Here is a 15,886-nt window from a genome sequence, read left to right as displayed (position 1 = left end):
TCTTTCTTTCTTTCTTTCTTTCTTTCTTTCTTTCTTTCTTTCTTTCTCTTTCTTTCTTCCTTCCTTCCTTCCTTCCTCCCTCCCTCTCTCCCTCCTTTCCTTTCCTTTCTTTTCTTTCATTTCTTTCTTTCTTTTTGATAATAAGCATTCTAACAGGTGTGAGGTAATAGCTCATTGTGGTTTTGATTTGCATCTCCCTGATGGTTAGTGATGTTGATCATCTTTTCATGCACTTCTTGGCCATCTATATGTCTTCTTTGGAAAAATGTCTATTCAGATTGCCCGTTTTTATTGGATTTTTTTGGTTATTGAGTTGTATGAGTTCTTTATATATTTTGAATATTAATTCCTTATCAGAGATACGATTTGTAAATATTTTCTCCCATTCTGTAGGTTGCCTTTTCATTTTGTTGATTTTCTTTTTGTGCAGAATGTTTTTAGTTTGATGTAGTCTCATTTATTTTCCCTTTTGTTGCCTTTGCTTTTGGAGTCAGATCCAAAAAAAAAGCATTACCAAGACTGAGGTCAATGAGCTTACTGCCTATGTTTTCTTCTAGGAGTTTTATAGTTTCAGACCTTACATTCAAGTACTTAACTTTTTGTGAGTGGTGTAAGATAGTGGTCCAGTTTCATTCTTTTGCATGTAGCTGTCCAGTTTTCTCAACACCATTTATTAAAGAGACTGTCCTTTCCCATTTGTATATTCTTGGTTCCTTTGTCATAAATTAATTAACCATATATGTGTGGGTTTATTGCTAGGCTCTCTATTCTGTTCCATTGATATATGTATCTGTTTTTATGCCAATAATATATTGTTTTGATTATTATAGCTTTGTAATATAGCTTAAAATCAGAGAGTGTGATGCCTCCTGCTTTGTTCTTTCTCAAGTTTGCTTTGGCTATTTGGGTCTTTTGTGGTTCCACACAGATTTTAAGATTCTTTTTTCCATTTCTGTGAAATTGCCATTGTAATTTTGATAGAACTTGCATTAAATCTGTAGGTAGCTTTGGGTAGTATGACCATTTTAACAATATTAAATTTTCCAATTCATGGGCATGGAATATCTTTCCATTTTAATTAATTAATTAATGTATTTATTTATTTATTTATATGTCTTCTTCAACTTTTTTCATCAGTGTCTTTTAGTTTTCAGTGTACAAGTCTTTCATGGGTTCTTTTTTGGACAAGAAGAAGGAATTTTTCAATCCCAAGAAAGAACTAAGAATCAATTCTGTTTCCAGGATTATATGGGATGGGATTGTCATCAGCATTTCTGCAGGTTAGGGAGTGCCAGGAACATGGTTAGAAAGCAAAATAAAGAAGGTTTTGGCATGAAAGGCTATCCTGAGGGGAGTGAGTAGAAGTGGCAGTTGTTACAGTTTCTAGTTCGTTCAAGATGTAATTCACTGGCAGTCATTTTCTCTTCTTGGCCTTTCCATGTTGAGAGGACATAGGCCACTCTTAGAAGGATAGGGCCTTTCTGGCATTGAGTCTTCCACTCTCCTTAACAATTTCCCAAGGTGGAGCCTCTGAAGATAATAAAACTAATCAAATCCCAGATGCCTGACATATAATTTTAGCCCAGTGAAGGAGAATGGCCAATAACCTTTCACTTCCGTCAGGCTCTGAATGACCTTACTTGTTTCTTATCACAGAGAAGTAGGATAAGCAATGGCCAGGCTAGAAATTATGGGACATTCATGTAAGGTAATCTTAAAGTCTGGATATCATCATTCCCTGCCTCCAGAGTTCAAAGTTTCTGTTCTGGTCTCCCCTGTGTTTAAATACCTCAAAACCCACCTAACTTCTACCTCATCTAATAAAATTTCCTTCCCCCATCCTGAAGTGACAGCTTCATGCTCCACAGTGTCATAATACTTTCTCTGTCCCCTTATGATTCTCATCACTTTCTGACTCATTTATTAGCTACATGTGCCTATGTCCTAGCTATCAGAGTCAGAGCTGAGTTCAAATTCAAGCTCCACTACTTACTGAATGATCTTGGACAAATTCTTTAACATTTCTAAGCCTCAATTTCTTCATCTAGAAAATTGTCATGGCAATAATGTTTATCACATAAGTTTGTTTTATGGGCCAAAACACACACTTAAAATATTTTCCCAGACCTCTACTTTCAGATCTAACATCAATCTTGTCCTAACAACAAAAAAAGCCAAACTGAATATAAATGACTTTTCTTGGAGCCATCAGAGAATTGACATTTCAGGGCAAACCACTACACCAAAATCTGGAAAAACAGGTGAATCTACAGAATCACCACCCAGATCTAGAGCAGCAATCATTAGAGCCATAAACTTGTAAGAACACTGAAATGGTAATTTTGACAAATTGCTGGAATTTGAATGTGTATTAGTGTGAGTTGGAGCATCAGTTTTAGTAAGGAAACCCATAATCTTATAGAGTTTATCTCCAAGAATTCCATCATTTTCTCATATTGGAAAGTCAAAAAAAATCCCTCTTGCAGCTCTGGCAGGGTAGAGGAAAAATAAACATTTTAAGATGCACCTAGAGCATTTTCACAACAAAGGCCTGTTCTTCAGAGGAAAAGACTTTACCAGAGCTTTATCCCACTTGCAGGGATAAGGCATTTATTCAACTCCAGTCCCGTCAAGACTTTGTTTCACATAAGGGAGTTTTTAAAAAAGCTAAAACAAACAAACAAACAATGCTTGTGAAAGTCATATCCCAATAACACAGGTCCAATAAGAGACTGAAATGTAATCATAAGGCCATAGAACACTTCCGCTTCATACCTTAGCACTACACCAATAGGGCTCCAGTATAATAACAGTGGATTACAACAGAAAGAACTGCAAAACACAGAGCTTACTTAAGGAGTAAGTCTTAGGGACACCTAAAGACAACAGGAGAGGGAAACACAAGGACAAGAGGAATTTGAAGCCTCTGGCACCTACTACTACAGAAAATGTTAAATGCAGCCCAACTCCTGGCCAGATAAACATAAAACCTCACACCAAAGACCTATTTATCTCCATTGCTGCTATCTGATACATTATTTCCTGCTTTCAACAAAACATTGCAATGTACACTAATTAAAGGCAGGAAGAAAACATGGTCTGAATAGACAAAGAAAGCATCAGAACCAAACTCAGATACGACACAGATTCTTTAATTATTAGGCAGAATATTTAAGATAACTATGACTAATATGTAACAGGCTATAAGGAAAAAAGTAGACAACATTCAAAAAGAGATCAGTATCAGAGGTAGAAAGATGGAAACTTTAATAAAGAAACAAAAAGAAATGCTCTAAATAAAAACTCAGAAATTAAGAATCAGTAGAATGGACACAACCAAGGAAAGAATTAATTAGCTTAAAAATATGTCAATAGAAATTTCCCAAATTGAAACACAAAAAGAAAAAGAAAAGCAGAATATCCAAAAACTATGAGGTAATGCCAAAAGGTGTAAGATACACTTACTCAGAATAACAGAATAAGAAAAAAGAACAGGGCAGAAGAAATATTTGAAATATTAATGGCTGAGAACTTTCCAAAATTAATAATAAACACTGAGTCACAGTTCCAAGAAGCACAAATGTCTTATCTAACCAGAATAAGTATCCCAAGAATGTACATCTAAACATATCATACTTAAAATGTAGAAAACCAAAGACAAAGAGAAAATCTTGAAGGAAGCTAGCGGTGATGGTGCTGTGATACAGAAGTTATTTTATCTATACAGGAACAAGGATAAGAATCACAGCAGACTTGTCATCAGAAACCTTGCAATCAAGAAGAGAGTGAACAATTTAGAGGGCCAAAAGAAAAACAAATCCACGAACATAGAATTTTTTATATCCAGCAAAATTATCTTTCAAAAGTAAAGGAAAAATAAAGACTTTCTTGGACACACAAGAAACTGAGGGAATTTATTGCCAGCAGACCTTCCCTGCAAGGAATTTTGAAGAACTTACTCAAGAAATAAAACCATATAGGACAGAAATTTGGATGCACATAAATAGGTAAGAAGAATATTGTAGAAAATAAATAAAAGTAAAATATAATAATTTATCATTATTAATTAATCTGAAACTGTTTAAAGTGATACTAGTAACAATGTACTGTGTGATTTTAGCATATGGATAAATGAAATGAATGACAGCAATGTTATAAGGGATGGGAGGGAGGAGGGAATGCTCTAAGGTACACCAACTTCTACATGACAGTGGGATAGTGCTATCTGAAAGTGGACTTAGATTAGATGTAAATTAATTCAACATAGATTAGGTTGAAAGTGGACTTAGTTGTACAGTCTAAATCACTGTTTTTTAAAAGGATAAATAATGTTTTAAGAGAGGAGAAGAAATTAAATCATATAAAATGTAATGTAAAATGTTCAATTACAACCAGAGAAGGCAGAAAAAAGAGGGGAAGAAAAAAGGAAATAAAGAACAAATACAACAAATAGAAAACAGTTACAAACATTAGAGATGTTTACATATTCAAGTATATCAATAATCACTTTTTTATTGTATCATTTTTAGGAAAAAATTAAATTTCAATTCCAGTATAGTTAACATCAAAGAAACAAACCAAAAAACAGACTCTTAACTATAGAGAACAAACTGATGGTTACCAGAGGAGAGGTGGGTGGGGGGATGGGTGAAATAGGTGAAGGGGATCAAGAGTACACTTATCTTAATGAGCACTGAGTAATGTATAGAACTGTTGCATTACTATGTTGTACACCTGAAACTAATATCAATAATCATTGTAAATGTGGTCTAAATACACCAAAAAGACAGAGGTAGTCAGAATGGGTAAAAAATAAACAAATAAATAAACCCACCTTAAATATAAAGACTCAAATTAAAATTAAAGGGAGGGTGTAAAAAATAAAGGACGGAAAAAGAATATAGGCATACCTTGAAGATGTTGTAGGTTCAGTTCTACACAACTACAATAAAGCAAATATCACAATAAAGCAAGTTAAATAAATTTTTTGGTTTCCCAGTGCATATAAAAATTATGTTTACACTATACTGTAGTCTATTAAGTGTTCAATAGCATTATATCTAAAATAAGCAATGTACATACCTTAATTTAAAAATACTCTATTGCTGGCGGAGCAGGATGGCAGAGGAGTAGGAGACCTAAATTTCTTCTGGTCTCAGGAATTCAGCTGGATAGGAATCAAACCATTCTGAACACCTACAAACTCAACAGGAGATCGAAGAAAAGAAGAGCAGCAACTCTCTGAACAGAAAAGCAACCACTTTCTGGAAGGTAGGACGTGCGGAGAAGTGAATCCGAGGTGATATTCGGGAGGATAGAGGGCGGGGGAGGGGGCCTCCATCGGCCGCTTCTGGCAAGTGATAGAGCAGCGGAGCACAAAATCGGAACTTTTAGAAGTCTGCTCCGCTGAGGGACGTCGCTCCAGTGGCTAAGTGGGGGCTGGAACCCTCGTGGGACAGTGTGGTCTCAGGACCCTCGGGGTCACAGAAAGACCGGGGGTGCCTGAGTGTGGCAGAGCTCCCAGGTATCAGAGCGGGGAAGCCGGCTGCAGAGACGGAGCTGAGGCGCGGGCTCTCAGCTCGGGGTTGCCATAAACCGTGATCCACAGCACAGTGGGGCCACTGCTCCTCCAGCAAGGACCCAACAAGCGGCAGATCCGGGGAGACTCCCCTTCCTCCCCCGGGAGGAGTGGCATGGGAGCACAGCGCAGGGATCTGCTGGGTTTGGAGACTCCAAATGGGGTCAGGTGCCAGAGATAGAAACGCTCAGTCACAGGCCGGGGGAGACTGGAGTGCGGCCGGAGACCGGGGAGACGGGAGTGAGTGACTGCTTTTCTCTGGGGGTGCACTGGGGAGTGGGGCCCCGAGTTCTCGGCTCCTCCGGGGCGGAGACTGGGAGACCGCCATTTCACTCTCGTCCTCCAAAGCTGTACGGAAAACTTGCAGGGAACAAAAGCTCCCGAGAGCAAACCCGAGCAGATGCCTTAGCCCGGATGGCAAGGGTGGGGCAATTCCGCCTTGGGCAAAGACATTTGGGAACCACGGCAACAGGCCCCTCCCCCAAAAGATGAGCGAGAACAGCCAGCCAAGGCCACGTTTACTGATCAATGAGAACGGCAGAACTCCAGTGCTAGGGGAATACTGCATATAGAATCCATGGCTTTTTTACCATGATTCTTTAGTCTTTCAAAGTTAATTTTTTTTAACTGTCCTTTTTTTTTTTTTTAATTTTTCTTTTTCCCTTTTTCAACCAACATCTTATCAATCCCTTTTTTAAAAAACATTTTTATTTTTCATTTTTAGAGTCATATTCTATCCCTTCATAGTAGTTACCCTTATTTTTGGTATATATATATAAGTTGTTCTCTCTTTAAAATTTTGAGATACAGTTTCTTCTAACAGACCAAAATATACCCTAAATCTCTAGTGTATAGCTTTGTTCTTCTCCTGCCTGATCACATTCTCTCCCCCCCTTTTTATTAAATCCTCTTCTTTCTTTTTTCAACCAACCTCTTATCTTATCAATTCCTTTTATAAAATCTTTTATAATTTTCATCTTTACAGTCATATTCCATCCCTTCATCGTATTAACCCTTATTTTTGTACATATATAAGTTTTTCTTTCTTTAAAATTTTGGGAGGCACTTTCTACTAACAGACCAAAATCTAGTGTGTGGAACTGATCTATGCACCAGCCTGATCATATTTGATCATATTCTGGTTTTTTGTTTTGTTTTGTTTTTGTTTGTTTTTATCTTTTTCTTTTTCTTTTTTCTTTCTTTCCCTTTCATTTCCCCCAGTTTCAGGTCTTTTCTGATTTGTTTCTGGGGACGTTGTTACTCTGTTAGCATTTTGCTCTCTCATTCATCTATTCTCCTCTGGACACAATGACAAGACGGAAAAAATCACCTCAACAAAAAGAACAAGAGGCAGTACCGACTGCCAGGGACCTAATCAATACGGACATTAGAATGATGTCAGAACTAGAGTTCAGAATGATGATTTTAAAGATACTAGCTGGGCTTGAAAAAAGCATGGAAGTTATTACTGAAACCCTTTCTGGAGAAACAAAAGTAAAATCTAACCAAGTCGAAATCAAGGCTATTAATGAGGTGCAATCAAAAATGGAGGCTCTAACTGCTAAGATAAATGAGGCAGAAGAGAGAATTAGTGATATAGAAGACCAAATGATGGAAAATAAAGAAGCTGAGAAAAAGAGAGATAAACAACTACTGGATCACAAGGGCAGAATTTGAGAGATAAGCGATACCATAAGATGAAACAATATTAGAATAGTTGGGATCCCAGAAGAAGAAGAAAGAGAGAGGGGCAGAAGATATATTGGAGCAAATTATAGCAGAGAACTTCCCTAATTTGGGGAAGGAAACTGGCATCAAAATCCAGGAGGAACAGAGAACACCCACAAAATCAATAAAAATAGGTCAACACCCCGACATCTAATAGTAAAACTTACGAGTCTCACAGACAAAAAGAAAATCCTGAAAGCAGCTCGGGAGAAGAGATATGTAACCTACAATGGTAGAAACATTAAATTGGCAACAGACCTCTCCACAAAAACATGGCAGGTCAGAAAGGACTGGCAGGATATATTCAGAGCACTAAATGAGAAAAATATGCAGCCAAGAATACTATATCAGCTAGGCTGTCTTTGAAAATAGAAGGAGAGATAAAAAGCTTCCAGGACAAACAAAAACTAAAAGAATTTGCAAACACGAAACCAGCCCTACAAAAAATAATGAAAGGGGTCCTCTAAGCAAAGAGAGAGCCTAAAAGCAACATAGACCAGAAAGAACACAGACAATATACAGTAACAGTCACCTTACAGGCAACACAATGGCACTAAATTCATATCTTTCAATAGTTACCCTGAATGTAAATGGGCTAAATGCCCCAATCAAAAGACACAGGCTATCAGATTGGATGAAAAAAAACAAGACCCATCAATATGCTGTCTGCAAGAGACACATTTTAGACCCAAAGACACCTCCAGATTGAAAGTGAGGGGGTGGAAAACCATTTACCATGCTAATGGACACCAAAAGAAAGCTGGGGTGGCAATCCTTATATCAGACAAATTAGATCTTACCAAAGACTGTAATAAGAGATGAGGAAGGACACTGTATCATACTTAAAGGGTCTATCCAACAAGAAGATCTAACAACTGTAAATATCTATGCCCCTAACATGGGAGCAGCCAATTATATAAGGCAATTAATAACAAAAGCAAAGAAACACATCGACAACAATACAATAATAGACGGGGGACCCCTCACTGAAATGGACAGATCATCTAAGCAAAAGATCAACAAGGAAATAAAGACTTTAAATGACATACTGCACCAAATGAACTTCACAGATATATTCAGAACATACCGTCCCAAAGCAACAGAATACACATTCTTCTCAAGTGCCCATGGAGCATTCTCCAGAATAGATCCCATCCTAGGTCACAAATCAGGTCTCAACTGGTACCAAAAGATTGGGATCATTCCCTGCATATTTTCAGACCATAGTGCTTTGGAACTAGAACTCAATCACAAGAGGAAAGTTGGAAAGAATTCAAATACATGGAGGCTAAGGAGCATCCTACTAAAGAATGAATGGGTCAACCAGGAAATTAAAGAAGAATTAAGAAAATTCACGGAAACCAATGAAAATGAAAACACAACTGTTCAAAATCTTTGGGATACAGCAAAGGCAGTCCTAAGAGGAAAGTATATAGCAATACAAACCTTTCTCAAGAAACAAGAAAGGCCTCAAATACACAACCTAACACTACATCTAAAGGAGCTGGAGAAAGAACAGCAAATAAAGCCTAAACCCAGCAGGAGAAGAGAAATAATGAAGATCAGAGCAGAAATCAATGAAATAGAAACCAAAAGAAGAGTAGAACAGATCAACGAAACGAGGAGCTGGTTCTTTGAAAGAATTAACAAGATTGATAAACCCCTGGTCTGACTTATCCAAAAGAAAAGAGAAATGACCCAAATAAACAAAATCATGAATGAAAGAGGAGGGATCACAACCAACACCAAAGAAATACAAACAACTATAAGAACATATTATGAGCAACTCTATGCCAGCAAATTAGATAATCTGGAAGAAATGGATGCATTCCTAGAGATGTATCAACTACCAAAACTGAACCAGGAAGAAATAGAAAACCTGAACAGACCTATAACCACTAAGGAAATTGAAGCAGTAGTCAGAAATCTCCCAACAAACAAAAGCTCAGGGCCAGATGGCTTCCCAGGGGAATTCTATCAAACATTTAAAAGAAGAATTAATACCTATCCTTCTGAAAATGTCCCAAAAAATAGAAATGGAAGGAGAACTTCCAAACTCATTTTATGAGGCCACCATTACCTTGACCCCAAAACCAGACAAAGATCCCATCAAAAAGGAGAATTACAGAACAATATCCTTGATAAACATGGATGCAAAAATTCTCACCAAAATACTAGCCAATAGGATCCAACAGTACATGAAAAGGATTATTCACCACGACCAAGTGGGATTTATCCCTGGGCTGCAAGGTTGGTTCAACATCCACAAATCAATCCATGTGATACAATACATTAATAAAAGAAAGAACAAGGACCGTATGATCCTCTCAATAGATGCAGAAAAAGCATTTGACAAAGTACAGCATCCTTTCTTGATCAAAACTCTTCAGAGTATAGGGATAAAGGGTACATACCTCAATATCATAAAAGCCATCTATGAAAAACCCACAGCGAATATCATTCTCAATGGGGAAAAACTGAGAGCTTTCCCCCTAACGTCAGGAACATGGCAGGGATGTCCACTATCACCACTGCTATTCAACATAGTATTAGAAGTCCTAGCCACAGCAATCAGACAACAAAAAGAAATAAAAGGCATCCGAAGCGGCAAAGAAGTTAAACTCTCACTCTTTGCAGATGATATGATACTTTATGTGGAAAACCCAAAGGACTCCACCCCAAAACTGCTAGAACTCATATAGAAATTCAGTGAAGTGGCAGAATATAAAATCAATGCACAGAAATCAGTGGCATTCCTATACACCAACAACAAGACAGAAGAAAGAGAAATTAAGGAGTTGATCCCAATTGCACCCAAAATGATAAGATACCTAGGAATAAATCTAACCAAAGAGGCAAAGAATCTGTACTCAGAAAAGTATAAAATACTCATGAAAGAAATGGAGGAAGACACAAAGAAATGGGGAAACATTCCATGCTCATGGATTGGAAGAACAAATATTGTGAAGATGTCAATGCTACCTAGAGCAATCTACACATTCAATGCAATCCCCATCAAAATACCATCCACTTTTTTCAAAGAAATGGAACAAATAATCCTAAAATTTGTATGGAACCAGAAAAGACCCCAAATAGCCAGAAGAATGTTGAAAAAGAAAGGCAAAGCTGGTGGCTTCACAATTCTGGACTTCAAGCTCTATTACAAAGCTGTCGTCATCAAGACAGTATGGTACTGGCACAAAAACAGACACATAGATCCATGGAACAGAATAGAGAGCCCAGAAATGGACCCTCAACTCTATGGTCAACTAATCTTCAACAAAGCAGGAAAGAATGTCCAATGGAAAAAAGACAGTCTTTTCAACAAATGGTGTTGGGAAAATTGGACAGCCACATGCAGAAGAATGAAACTGGACCATTTCCTTACACCACACACAAAAATAGACTCCAAATGGTTGAAAGACCTCAATGTGAGACAGGAGTCCATCAAAATCCTAAAGGAGAACACAGGCGGCAACCTCTTTGACCTCAGCCGCAGCAACTTCTTCCTAGAAACATCGCCAAAGGCAAGGGAAGCAAGGGCAAAAATGAACTATTGGGACCTCATCAAGATAAGAAGCTTTTGCACAGCAAAAGAAACAGTCAACAAAACCAAAAGACAACCAACGGAATGGGAGAAGATATTTGCAAATGACATATCAGATAAAGGGCTAGTATCCAAAATCTATAAAGAACTTCTCAAACTCAACACCCAAAGAACAAATGATCCAATCAAGAAATGGGCAGAAGACATGAACAGACATTTTTCCAAAGAAGACATCCAAATGGCCAACAGACACATGAAAAAGTGCTCAACATCGCTGAGCATCAGGGAAATCCAAATCAAAACCTCAATGAGATACCACCTCACACCAGTCAGAATCACTAAAATTAACAAGTCAGGAAATGACAGATGTTGGTGGGGATGCGGAGAAAGGGGAACTTGCCTACACTGTTGGTGGGAATGCAAGGTGGTGCAGCCACTCTGGAAAACAATATGGAGTTTCCTCAAAAAGTTGAAAATAGAGCTTCCGTACGATCCAGCAATTGCACTACTGGGTATTTACCCCAAAGATACAAATGTAGGGATCCGAAGGGGTACGTGCACCCCAATGTTTATAGCAGCAATGTCCACAATAGCCAAACTGTGGAAAGAGCCAAGATGTCCATTGACAGATGAATGGATCAAGAAGATGTGGTATATATACACAATGGAATATTATGGAGCCATCAAAAGGAATGAGATCTTGCCATTTGCAACAACGTGGATGGAACTGGGGAGTGTTATGCTGAGCGAAATAAGTCCGTCAGAGAAAGACATGTACCATATGACCTCACTGATATGAGGAATTCTTAATCTCAGGAAACAAACTGAGGGTTGCTGGAGTGGTGGGGGGTAGGAGGGATGGGGTGGCTGGGTGATAGACATTGAGGAGGGTATGTGCTGTGGTGAGTGCTGTGAATTGTGCAAGACTGTTGAATCACAGATCTGTACCTCTGAAACAAATAATGCATTATATGTTTAAAAAAAAAAAGAAGAAGATAGCAGGAGGCGAAGAATGAAGGGGGAGAAATCGGAGGGGGAGAGGAACCATGAGAGACGGTGAACTCTGAGAAACAAACTGAGGGTTCTAGGGGGGGGGGTGGGGGGATGGGTTAGCCCTGTGATGGGTATTAAGGAGGGCACCTTCTGCATGGAGCACTGGGTGTTATACGCAAACAATGAATCATGGAACACTACATCAAAAACTAATGATGTAATGTATGGTGATTAACATAACATAATAATAAAAAAAAACCCTATTGCTTAAAAATGCTAACCATCATCTGAGCTTTCAGCAAGTCACCATCTTTATGCTGGAGGAGGGTCTTGCCTCCATGTTGATGGCTGCTGACTGGTCAGAAGCTGGGAGGGTTAGAGATGAAGGGAACACATTGGTCAAAGGGTACAAACTTTCAGTTATAAGATGAGCAAGTTCTGGAGACCTAAGGTACAGCATGATGACTATAATTAATAATAATATATTGTATATTTGAATTTGTTTGGAAAGTAGCCGAAAAATTTTCTCACCACAAAAGCAGTGGTAATTATGTGAAGTATGTAAAATGTTAATTAGTTTGATTGTGGCCATTGTTACCTAATGTATACATGCATTAAAACCTCAAATATATAAAATTTTTGTCAATCATACTTCAATAAAGCTGGAAAAATTTTTAGAAAAGAATTACCAAAATGTGACACAGAAGCACAAAATGAGCAAGCAAATGCTTTTGGAAAAATGGACTTGACAGACCTGCTTGATGCAGGGTTGCCACAAACCTTCAGTTTGTAAAAATGCAATTATCTGTGAAGTGCAATAAAGTGAAATGCAATAAAACAATGTATGCTTGCATGTGAATGTAATGGTAAAATGCTTTCACATAGTAAGAGCTCAATGAGTAGTAGCTATGATTATTCTGTTGCTGTTGCTGCTGTTGTTATTACCAAACTTGGAGCTCCTAGAGGGCTGGGGCCTACTCTGCTTCATCTCTGTCTCTCCAGTACCTGACATAGAGCAAGTTGGAAGGAAGAGAAGTCAAATCAATGTACATAAAGTGGATTAAGTGACTACATTGTGCCAGACCTTGTTTGGGAATGAAAGAAGTGATTTAGACCCAGATTTTGTCATTGAGTAGCTCACAGTCAAATGAAGAAAATGAACTTAAACTCTTTCAGCAAATATTTATCTGTAAATCAATAATGAGAAGAACAATGTGGTAAATTTTTCACATTTTGACACCTTTGAAATTGCCAGACATCTTGAGATCAATGGTGTCTTTGGTAGTGTGTTGTTGTCTAATTAACAGTATTTTTTCCCCTGTGTTACATAAAATAATGGTGTGATTTCAACTAATAGCATCTTAGATTTGATGAACTATGGCAATAGATTATGTCCAAGGCCTTCAACAACCTTAAGCCATTAGGTTTTATTTATGAGAAAATTGAGGTTTATTTATTTATTTTTATTTTTTAAAGACTTTATTTGAGAGAGAGAGAGTGAGAGAGAGCATGAGTGGAGTGAGGGGCAGAGGGAGAAGCAGACTCCCCGCTGAGCAAGGAACCCGACTCAGGACTCAGTCCCAGACCCTGAGATCATGACCCGAGCCAAAGGCAGATAGACGCTTAACCCACTGAGCCACCCAGGCACCTCAATACTGAGGTTTAGAGATGTTAAGTAATTTGTTTAAGGTCACACAGCTGTTAAGTAGCACGTCATTGCGACTGTAAAACTCATGCACTTTCCCTTTCATTATAACTCTTTTTTAAGTTTTCATTTAAATTCCAGTTCAGTTAACATACAGTGTTATACTAGTTTCAAGTGTACATACAATTTAGTGATTTGGCACTTACATAGGACACCCTGTGCTCATCCCAACAAGTGCACTCCTTAATCCCCATCACTTATTTCACCCACCTCCCCCCCAATATCCAAAGGTTTGTTCTCTATAATTAAGAGTCTGTTTTCTTGCTTTTCTCTCTTTTCTCCCCTTTCCTGATTTGTTTTATTTCTTAAATTCCACATATGAGTGAAATCATATGCTGTCTTTCTCTGACAGACTTATTCCACTTAGCATAGTACCCTTTAGCTCCCGCCATGTCATTGCAAATATAGTATTAAAATTAATTTTACTTTTTTTAACTTTAAGAAAATGTGGTCACTAGAACATTTAAAAATATATATGAGGCTTACATATTTATATTAGATAGTAATAAATATCATCAAGCACTTTATTTAAAAGGCTGGCATTTTCTGTTACTCACTCATTCATTTATTCATTTATTCCAATGCTCAAAGTGATATTGAGTGCCTACTCAATTCTTTAAGAGTCTTTTACTATGAGCCAAGGAAGTCACTCCCAATTAAAATCCCTACCTCATTTTCGGCAAACCAAGAAACAGACTATATAAACTCTAAAGAACAAACTGAGGGTTGCTGGAAGGGAGGTGGGCAGAGAGATGGGTTAAATAGATGATGGGTATTAAGGAAGAAAGCATGTTGTGATGAGCACTGAGTGTTGTATGGAAGTGATGAATCACTAAATTCTATACCTGAAACTAATATTACACTGTATGTTAACTAATTGGAGTTTAAATAAAAATTTTTATATGCAATGGATGAATTCTTGAACACTAAATCTGAAACTAATGATGTACTATATATTGACTAATTAAATTTAAATAAAAAATAAAATAAAATAAAATGAACAGAGCATCAGTGATAGATAAATAAATAAATAAATAAATAAATAAATAAATAAATAAAAATTTGGAGAAAGAAAATATAAAATCCTTACCTCATTTTCACAAGTGCTGCTACCGGGTCTTGACTTTCCATCTTGTAATTGTACCTATACTTTTATCCTCTAGCAAATCTTACCCTTTTTGCTGGGTCCTTATTATCTCACACTGAGGTAATTGTAAAGTCTCCTAACCAGTATCCTTGCCACCATTCTAGACTCCCTTCATTCCGCTGGCTTTAAGGTTTCCAGACTCTGAGAGAAGGACCAACTGTTCTCCAGCACCCTCAGGGATATGGAGTAGGCAAGAATAACAGTGAAAGAACTGAGATGAGAGATAATTACTTCTCCATCACGGGCACTTTATGGAGAAGGGACATGCTCTCCTAACTAGTTTTCCTACTTCCAGGTACTCCCCTTCAACCTATCCTCTACCAGCCACAAGTGTGATTTTTGTAACAGAGCTCTACATGTCACTCCCTTTCTCAAAACCCTTGAGAGGTTCCCATTACGTGTAGAATAAAGTCCAACTCTGAATACAGTATTTAAGTCCCTCTAGGGTTTAGCTAAACCCTCCAGTGACTTCCCACTTCATTCAGAGTAAAAGTCAAAATCCTTATGGTCACCTGTAAGACCCTACATGTTCTGCCCCTTCCCCTGCTTTATAATCCTAATCTCTCTGACCTCATGCCCAACTATTTACCCTACCTCATTCTGTTTCAAGTATACCAGTTGCCCTACTTATTCCTTGAACATGAAAAGTGTGTTCCCACTTTAGGGATTCTGTACTTGTCATTTCCTCTGTCTGGAGCTCTCTATACCCAGATATTCATGTGGCTCACTCCTTAACTTTTTTCAGGTTTTTATTTACATATTACCTTCTCAATGATAACACCCTATATGAAATTACATTCCTTATCCTCATACATCTCATCTTTTCCCCTGCTTTATTTTCCACCATAGCATTTAATACCTACTATTTTTGTGTTTATTATCTGTCTCCCTCTACTGGAATGTAAGTTACATGAAGGCAGTGATTTCTGTCTATTGTTTACTGCCATATCCTTGACACTCCCTCAACCTTCCCATCTGGATATAATCTTCCCCCATCTCAATGCAGTGTCCTGCATTTGTCCCTTTGGTAGCACTTATCACACTGCACCATAATTTTCTCCCTGTCTCCCCCACTAATTCTAGAGCTTCCTACAAGGTTTGCATTGTGTCAGCATTTACTGTTTAATTGACTTTTACAGGTAGGTTTTGTATGTAGCTGAGGTGCAGGACTTTGCACTTGAATAAGAT

The sequence above is a fragment of the Phoca vitulina genome, unplaced genomic scaffold (assembly GCF_004348235.1).
Source record: "Phoca vitulina isolate PV1807 unplaced genomic scaffold, GSC_HSeal_1.0 scaffold77, whole genome shotgun sequence".
In the NCBI taxonomy this organism is placed as follows: Eukaryota; Metazoa; Chordata; class Mammalia; order Carnivora; family Phocidae; genus Phoca; species Phoca vitulina.
This window is presented reverse-complemented; position numbering follows the sequence as displayed.